General features: G+C 42.5%; 1 pseudogene; it reads right to left on the bottom strand.

Annotated features, from left to right (window-relative positions):
* Positions 1-2,690: 2,690 nt before the first annotated feature.
* On the bottom strand, positions 2,691-2,803 carry LOC111756807 (5S ribosomal RNA; annotated as a pseudogene).
* Positions 2,804-9,519: the final 6,716 nt, after the last annotated feature.

Raw genomic sequence — 9,519 nt, 5'->3', positions numbered from 1 at the left:
TTTCAGTGGGAATAAGAACTCCATTAACAGTAGGACTCCATGGGACTTCCAATCCCAGCTTTTTGAGGAATCTCCAGACTGACCTCCACAGTGGTTGCACCAGTCTACACTTCCACAAACAGTGCAGGAGAGTTCCTTTTCCCCACACCCTCTCCAGCATTTGTTGTTGGTAGTTTTCTTTATCCTGGCCATTCTTTCTGGAATGAGATGGAATCTCAAGTGTGGTTTTAATTTGCATTTCTCTAATGACTAATGATGCTGAACGTTTTTTCATGTATTTATTTGCCATTTGTATTTGTTCAGCTGAGAACTGTGTATTCACCTCATCATTTTTGGATTGGGTCTTTGAATTTTGGGAGTCTGATTTTTTAATTCTTTATATGTTCCAGATAGAATTCCTTTGTCTGAGGGACATTTGAGTGAGACTTTTTCCCAATTCTTGGGTTTTCTTTTTTTTCTGTTGAAGGTTTCTTTGACATGCAAAAACTGTAATAAGACAAGATCCCAGTTGTTGGTTCTGGGAAATATTTCCCATGCAGTTTGATTTTTGTTCATGAATTCTCTACCTACTCCTGTGTGTTCAAGATTTCTACCTACTTTGTTTTCCAGCAGATTTAATGCTTCTATTTTAATATTTAGATCTTTGATCCATTTTGACTTCAATTTACTGCATGGTGATAGGCATGGGTCTAGTTTTAGTTTTTGGCATATGGAAAGCCAATTTTTCCAGCACTACTTTTTTTTTTTTTTGTCTTTTTGAGACAAGGGTCTCTATGCAGTTTGGGCAGGCCTTGAGCTCACTTTGTAGCCCAGACTGATCTTGAACTCGCAAGGATTCTCTTGCCTCAGCCTCCCTGAGTGCTGGGATTACAGGAGTAAGCCACCACGCCCGGCTCTAGCATTACTTATTGAAGAGGCTATCTCCCAGTGAATGTGTTTGGCCCTTTTATCAAAGATGAGGTAACTGTGGCTGGCAATTTAGCTCAGCGGCATAAGTGCCTGCCTTGTAAGTTCGCAGTCATGAGTTTGATCACTGGTACCGATTAAAAAAAAAATAACAAAAGATGAGGTAACTGAGTGTGTTTGTAGTTGTGGTTGTATTTTCTAATCTATTCCACTGATCTCCAAGTCTGTTTGTATTCTAGTACCATGCTGATTTTATCACAGTAGCTTAACTTCAAGTCAGGAATTGTGATGCCTACTGCCTTGCCTTTGTTGCTCTGAATTATCTTTGCTATTCTAGGTCTCTTCTGGTTTCAGATGAATTTTCTGAACGATTTCTCTAGATCTGTGAAGTATACTAATGGTATTTTGATTGGATTGCATTAAATCTGTCTAACAGGTTTTGGAAAATGGCCATTTTTCATAATGTTTGTTCTTCCTATCCATGAACAAGGGATGTCTTTCCATTTTCTGAGATCCTCTTCGATTTCTTTATTCAGAGTACTGCAATTTTCACTGAAGAGATATTTTACTTCCTTTGTTAAATTAATTTCTAAGTATTTCATTTTTTGGATGCTATTGTGAAGGGTATGGCTTCTCTTATTTCTCTCTCAGTGAATTTGTTGTTTGTGTACCGGAATGCTTTTTATTTTTGAGTGTTGACTTTGTATCCAGCTATTTTACTGTATTTGGTTATTACATCTAGAAGTCTTTCAATCGAGTTTTGTGGTCCTCTATGTAGAATATCATGACATCTGCAAATAATGATAATTTAACTTCTCCCTTTGTTATCCTTATTCCTTTTCTCTCTCTTGTCTAACTGCTAATGTTTCCAGCACTATAGCCATAGCTAATGTTCCAGCATTATATTGAATAGGAGTGGTGATAGTGGACATCCTTGTCTTGTTCCTGATTTTAGAGTGAAAGCTTTTCACTTTTGACCATTTGATATGATGCTGGCTGATGGTTTGTCACAGAAGGCTTTTATCAGACTGAGGTAAAGACCATCTATTCTGATTTTCTGTAGGGTTCTTATCATGAATGAGTGTTGGACTTTATTAAAAGCCTTTTCTCATCTATTGAAATGATCATGTCATTCTTGTCTTTGGATCTATTGATACGGTGTATTATGTTTATTGATTTACATATGTTGAACCATCTTTGCATTCCTGGGATGAATCCCACTTGGTCATGGTGTATAATCTTCTTCATGACTTGCTGCATTCTGTTTATCAGTATTTTATTGAGGATTTTTGCATCTATGTTCCTTACGGAGAGTGGTCTGTGGTTCTCTTTTTCAGTTGGGTCTTTCTCTGGCTTTGGTATGAGGGTAATACTTGCTTCCAGAAATGAGTTAGGGAGAATTGTTTCCCTTTCAATTTCATTGAAGAGTTTCAGGAGTGTTGGCATTAAGTCTTTCTTGAATTTCTTTTAGAATTCCACAGTGAATCCATCAGTCCCTGGGCTTTTCTTTGTTGGTAAGGTTTTATTTACATTTTCAATTTCATTAACTGAAATTGGGTTATTCAACAGTTTTACATCTTCTTGATCCAGCTTTGGTAATTCGTATGTTTCTAGGAAAATGTCCATTTCTTCTGTGTTATTGAGAGTAAAGGTTTTCAAAATAGATACTGATGATCTTTTGTATTTCCACAGGTCCACAGTAATTTTGCCCTTTTCATTCCTTATTGCATGACTTTCAGTTTTTTCTTTTTCTTTTTTATTATTATTTATTTATTTATTTTTTAGGCCTACAGCACCCGGTATTCGCAGGCAGTCTCCCATCCAAATACTAACCAGGCCCAACCCTGCTTAGCTTCCAAAATCAGACGAGATCGGGTGCGTTCAGGGTGGTATAGACTTTCTTTCCTTTTTTTAAAAATAAGGCTGGCTGGGGGTTAACAATTTTATGTATTCTTTCAAAAACCAATTCTTTGATTTGTTAATTTTTTGTATTTTTTCTTAGTCTCTATTCTATTAATTTCTGCTCTGATCTTTATAATTTCCTCCCTTCTTTTGACTTTGGGCTTGACTTACTCTTCTGTTTGTAAATGTTTGAGGTGTAGTATTAGGTTGTTTGTATTCATTCTGTTTTCCTGATGAGGGAATTCACCACAATGAATTTCCCTCTGAGGACTGCTTTAGTTGCATCCCACAAGCTCCAATAAGTTGTATTTATATTTTTGTTTGCTTGTAGATATTGTTTATTATTTAATTTCCTCTGTGATGCATTGATTGTTCAGGAGTGTATTATTTAATTTCCATGTTTTTATGGAGTTTTTGCAGTTTCTTTTGTCATTAATTTCTAGTTTCATGGCACTATGATCAGATAGTATGCATGGGATAATTTCAATTCTTTTGCATTTACTTAAGCATGTTCATGGGCTAGTATATGATCTCTTTTAGAGAATGTTCCATGTGAAGATGAGAAGAATGTATATTCTGATGTTGGGTAGAACACTCTGTACACATCTACTAAGTCCATTTGTTCACAAATTTGATTCAGTTCTGTTATTTCTTTGCTGGTTTTCTGTCTAGTTGATCTGTGTCTCTGTGTCAATGGGGTGTTAAGGTCTCCCATTTAATTGTATTATTGCTTATTTGATTTTTCATTCTATTAATAATTGTTTTACGCAGCTGGATGGTCCCATGTTTGGTGCACATATTTAGAATTGTTATCTATTCCTCTTGAAGTTTCACCCTAACCAGTATGTAGTGACTTTCTTTATCTCTTCTGACCATTATTAGTTTGAAGTTCACATTGTCTGCAAACTGAATAGCTACCCTTGCATTTTTTTTTTTTTTTGGTTCCTATTGCATGGAGTATTGTTTTCTATTCTTTGACTTTCAGTCTATGAATTTCCTCTTGGGTTAGATGGGTTTCTTGTAGACAGCATATACTTGGATATTAGGTTCTTGATCCATTTTGCCAGTCTATTTCTTTTAATTGGTTAATTGAGGTCATTTACATTAGTGATTATTGTTGATATATACTGGCTCATTTTTGTCATGTTATCTTTATGCTGTTGGTTCTTTACCTTTCCCCTTTATGCAATTGTTTTCCTTGCTTAGTGGTTTTTTTTCCTGTTGGTGTTCTTGGAGTTATAGTTATTTTGTCTATCTAGAATATTTTTCAGTATACTTTTCAGGGTTGGTTTGGTGGTCATGAAGTTCTTCAGCTGTTCTTTGTCATGGAAGTTATTTTTCCATCAATTTTGAAGGACAGTTTTGCAGGATACATCAGTCTGGGTTGGAAGCTGTTTTCTTTTAGGATCTGAAATACTTCACTCCATGCTCTTCTTGACTTCATTGTTTGTGTTGAGAAGTCTGCTGTGATTCTGATAGGCTTTCCTCTGTAGGTAATCTGTCTCTTTTTCTGTAACAGCTTTTAATATTCTCTTTTTATGTTGAATCTCTGGGACACTGATTATTACATGTCTGGGTGTAGACTTATTTTGGTTATGGCTACTTGGTGTTCTATATACTTCATGTATCTGATGTCAGTTTCCTTTCCCATGTTTGAGAAATTTTGAGCCATTACTTCTGTAAATAGTCTTTTTATATCACTGTGTTGTCTCCTTTTTTGTTTACACCTATTGTTTTCCTTTGCATTGCCTTGGAGCTGTTGCTTATTTTCTGATTCCTTGTTATTTTAAAAAGGTTTTACCTTTCCTGTTCATTAGCTGCAATCTTGTCTTTGAAGTCTGAAAGTCTATCTTCACTTTCATTCAGGCAGTTTTGCCAGCTCTTGATGGAATTTTTGATTTCCTGGATACCTTGAATCGTTTCATGCATTCTATTGCTTTCTCATATTGTTCATTCAAGGTTTCCATCTTTTTGGAGTGCTCTTCAGTTTTTTAAACTATGTCTTCTTTAGATGTGCTCAGCATTTCTTTTATTATCTTTATTATTTCTTCTTATACCTGGGAGATTATTTCTGATCTGAGTTCCTTTACAGCTTCATGGAGTTGTTTACTTCAGTTGCTAATATTTCAGAAGTTTCAGGTATATGGTTTACACTTTCTTCTATGTCCATGTTTCCTAGGCTTGTTTGGAATGGGCTGGAGGTTTGAGACTGCATTTTGCTCTTTTATTTTGTCATTTTCCTATATGTCCCTGGGGAAGTCGAATGCAAGGTCTCAGTTGCTTCCTGGATTGAGGATGTCTGTCTGTACTGCAGGGAGTTTCCCCAGTTGAGTAAAGTTTTTAGACAGGCCTCATCAGGTCCCCAGTGGCACTTGAAGACTCCTAAAATCGGGGGAAGCACACTGGGAGGATCTTCAGCACACCCCAAGTGGCATTCTGAAGCTCCCTGGCTGCTTGAGGCTGCTGGGTGGGACTCTATCAGGTTCTTAGTGGGGTACCAAGTCTGAACAGCCTGATGGAGTATGCTGTGCATGCCTTCAGCTCATGTCACGTGGCACACCAAAGCTCCCAACTGTTTGGGAACTCTGGGTGGGGCCCCACTGGGTTCTGTGCGAAGTACCAAGGTTGCACAACAGGTGGAATTTGCTATTTAAGGCTTCAGCTTGTGCCACTCAGCACAGGAGGTCCCCTGTCACTTGGGATCACTGGCCGGGGCCCAGTTAGGACTTGAGCAACCTACCGCAGGCTCCTAGCTGTTTGGGAGCACTGGGAGGGGGCCTTACCTGGTTTTGAGCGAGGTGCTGAGCTTGCATCGCTAGATGGGGTTTGCTGTGCAGGCCTTCAGCTTGTACCCCTCAGTGCAGGCGGTTCCCTTGCAGGGCTTCTTTAGCTAGCATCTCCAAAGCTTTCCGAACTCTGTGAACTGGTTTCAAAGCTTCTGAACCACATGATCTTGTAGCATCACAGTAGTGCCTTCTGGTATCAAAACCTATCTTGGTCATTTACTTCATAGCTGGGCCACAATATCCAACACTCACCATTTAGAAGAGAAGTTTATTTTTGGGTCATGGTTTGTAGAGGTTTTATAGTTGGCCAGCTGCAAGGCACAACAGCAGGTGGAAGGATGTGGGGAGAGGAAAGTTGCTCATCTCACAGCACCCAGGAAGCAGTGAGAGTAAAGAGAGGGCCTGGGAAGGCACATATCACCTTCCAGGTCACACTTGTGGTGACATGCCTCTTCCCACCAGACCCCACCTCCTGCCATCCAGTCACCTTCCCAAAGCCCAGCCTAGGAGTCCATGAGGCTCTGGAGGACATCTGGATACAAACCATAACCAGATGCGAACCTATCTTCTCCTGGGAAAAACATAATTTGGCTCATGGTATGAGGTGAAGAATAGTGAGATTCCCGGAGAAAAATGGCTCTGGGCACACAGAGTCCCAGCCTTTGAATGAAAAGTAGGAGTCCAGCTATGATGGGTCAGGGATACTCTCCCTGACCTTGCTTCCATTTTCATCATGGAGAACCAATGTCCTCAGGGATTTCTGATGCTCTTTGATGACAACCAAGTATCAAACCCAGGTACTAGATGAAGGCTACAGGTCATTTTAACCTAACAACTGGTGTTTGTAACCACCAGCAACCCAGTATTTGACAATTAACCCAGCCCTTTTCTGCCTCATTCTCTGCCTCTTTTCTCCCTTTTTATTTCCTTTCTTCAGCCATGGCGTTATTTTGAATATCTATTATGGGGAAGGACTGGCATTACTAAAATGCCACATAAAAAGTGTCCCAAAAAAACCTCATTTTCCAGAGGCACAGAATACATCTCCCTGGTAGCCAAGTGGGTTTTTTCCTTGTTGGGGCCCTGATCTAAGACCACCAGTCTCTTGCTCAGAGTTATGGTGACAGAACAAAATACAGACAAAATGTATATTTTAGTTACATGGGGGACCAGATGGTCAAAGACCAGTGATGGGCTAAGACACAAGACACCAGTGTCCTTGGCCTTTATTAGGTGCCCGGCTTGATTGGGGGTGTGCTGGTGGGCTGCAGGACAGTGTGGTGGTGAACCACTGACACAGTCAAGGCTCAGGGGTTGAAGAACAATGCATTTTTGGAAAAGCACACAGGAATAGATCAGGATTGATCAGTAACCTGACTGTCTGCTGTGACTACTGAGCTAGACCGAGTTTGCAGGAGTCAGGTCCTCAGCTGCTCTGTTATCTTGCTTTGAGGTGTCAGAACTTTAGACTGTTTGCAGCCATGGCTCTGGCCTTGACTTAGAGATTAATGTCCTTACACCAGCTTGGGGGTCTCACCATAAGTCATGTAGGTCTAGGACAGAACTTCAATTTAATTTTGTGCAAAATTATTAATATTAATTACTGCCTGCCAGGCAGTGAGTCAGCTGGTCCTCAGCACTTTCCCAGTCAGGAACCAACTCGGCAGATGCTGGGCGCCGTGGCCCAGCATAACTCCATGTGCCTTTAAGTGTGCAAGAGTGTGATCTTCCCAGGTTCTCAAGGAACAAATGAATGACTGCACATGGCTTAAGAAGTGCGAGTCTCCTGGGTGAGAAGCCACAGGGAAGGGCATTTCCATGTGCCAGGGTTTTTCAGGGAACACAAAGCCTGTTTCAACTGCTGGCTGGAAGTGATGGAATGTACTATCCCCTGGTCGGGTGACACCTTGTGATACTCTCTGATGATCTGTTGGCATGCTGACCTTCAGATGACTCCGGAGGCTGCTGGCTGTTCCTGGAAGGACAGGCATAGCACTGTGGGATGGAGCAGCCTTGGCCCAATGAGACCTGCTTGGCTGTCCTGCCCAGCATGCAGTGGGCACAGTATAGGACTCACTAAGAGAAGGATGTGTCATGTCACTATCTCCCTCCCTCTAATGTTTGCTTACAGCTGACCTGCTCAGGCTCACCCTGCCCCGCCATGACTGATATGGACCAGGGTCAAAGAGGGTGTCAAGGTACAAACTGGCCCAGGGTGGTGGGCCCCTGGGCTTAAGAGGATTTAGTGCAAGGGCAGTAAGGTATCGCCTGTCAAAACAAGCAATGTCAAAGGCACAGGTGTGCACATAGAAATACAAGGTTCTCAGGACATCCATGGCTAGCACTGGGTGGGCACCATGCTCCCAACCACCAAAGATGCCCCCACTGCCTGCCAGCCTAGCAGATGCTGGGCCCTTGAGGAAGCAAGGCAGGAGACCATGATTGCCCAAGCAAATCCAACCCTGTTTCAGGGAAATAGGTCCCAGTGCTGTGTCCTTGCCTGGTGATGACCTCTGCGTACAGGACAGTCCAGGACACAGGAGTGGCTCTGCTGTGGCCCACACCCAACTGCCCTGGCAGACCAGCCCACTTGGGGCTCAGTCTCATCTCTCATTGTAGGGGCTACACCTATGATGAAAAGGGGGAGAGTACGCTGCTGGCACAAGACAGTGCAGTGAACAGAACACTTGCTCTGCCACACAGCAGGCATGCAGACATGTGGGCAAGTCGAGAATGAATGCATGAGTTCATTTGTTCAAACTCTTCAACAGCATTGCGACTGGGTCAGCAGCAGACACTATGGCTGGGCCCCAGAAGGGGACAAGTGGAAGGCACTGCCTCCTCTGTCTTAGGGTTGCAGCCTGCAGGAGCATCAGTCAGATGCCACCAAACTCAAGTGGCTGCTGGGACAGAGGTCCTCAAGCAGAAGTGAGTGTGGGCGTTTGACCTGGTGAAGAGCAAGAAAGCACATTCTGGCCAAAGTCTGAGGGCAAATGGGAATCAACTGCAGGAATTTAAATGAAAAGCTGGCCCAGAGAAAAGCGAGGGAAGAGCATGGCTCTGGTGATAAGCTCCCCTTGGGGATGTCCTGCGGGAGCCTCACTTTGCATTATGGCTCCTGGAATTGAGAATGTGCATATCACGGACAGCAGAGCTGTTAGTCAAGGGCCATTGAGAGACAGAGACAGGAAATCTCAAAGAGGAAGCCGCTGCCCATGTGCTGTGCTGTTTCCATTAGAGCCTGACAGAAGGTGAGGGACTACCTCAAGACCTTCTTTCCAGAGAAAACTGGGGAAAGGAAAAGTGATGTTTCCTAAGAACTCACCTTGTGCCAGGCACCATCAGTTCTCATAAATTCCCTAAGAAATGTGGGTATGAGGTTAGGAACACTGACCAGATCCAGAGCCCTAGCAAGGTGCTAAGACTCAGATCTCCTTGAAGCCCTCTTTCCTTCTCTCTTGCCATGTTGGGCTTGCATTTGGATCAACACAGAACCTCTCATGGCTGCCTTACTGCCCACAGGCCCTCCAGAGGGCCCACTGAGCTGGATCCTAGCCTGTTCAATTTTATAGTACTCCCTCGAAGGCACCATCTGCTATGTGGTTAGATCACTGCAGAGAACCTGAAACTCAGGACTGGACACTTTGAACAGGCTGTCTATTCCACGGTGTGACATAAGCAGAAAAGCAGTTTGGGTTTACGATGGTCCTTTCTGGGGGAAGGGGTGGTGGGGTGGTAGGGCAAAAGGATTAGAAATACTCCTCTTCACCTTTCTTTCCACCACCGGCAATGACCGTGGTTTGAGGGTGGGGTGGTGCCCAGACATCACATGATTTGATACCACTTGGTAGCCTTTCATACTCACCAAGAATGTCCCTTCTGGAAGATCACGGGTAACTTCACCTACATGAAGTTGCCCTTTGAA

The sequence above is a fragment of the Cavia porcellus genome, unplaced genomic scaffold (genome assembly GCF_034190915.1).
Source record: "Cavia porcellus strain 051 isolate PalLab524CR breed Dunkin Hartley unplaced genomic scaffold, mCavPor4.1 scaffold_6, whole genome shotgun sequence".
Classification (NCBI taxonomy): Eukaryota; Metazoa; Chordata; class Mammalia; order Rodentia; family Caviidae; genus Cavia; species Cavia porcellus.
The sequence above is the reverse complement of the archived record's forward strand: the minus strand, read 5'-3'. Positions and strand labels throughout refer to the sequence as shown.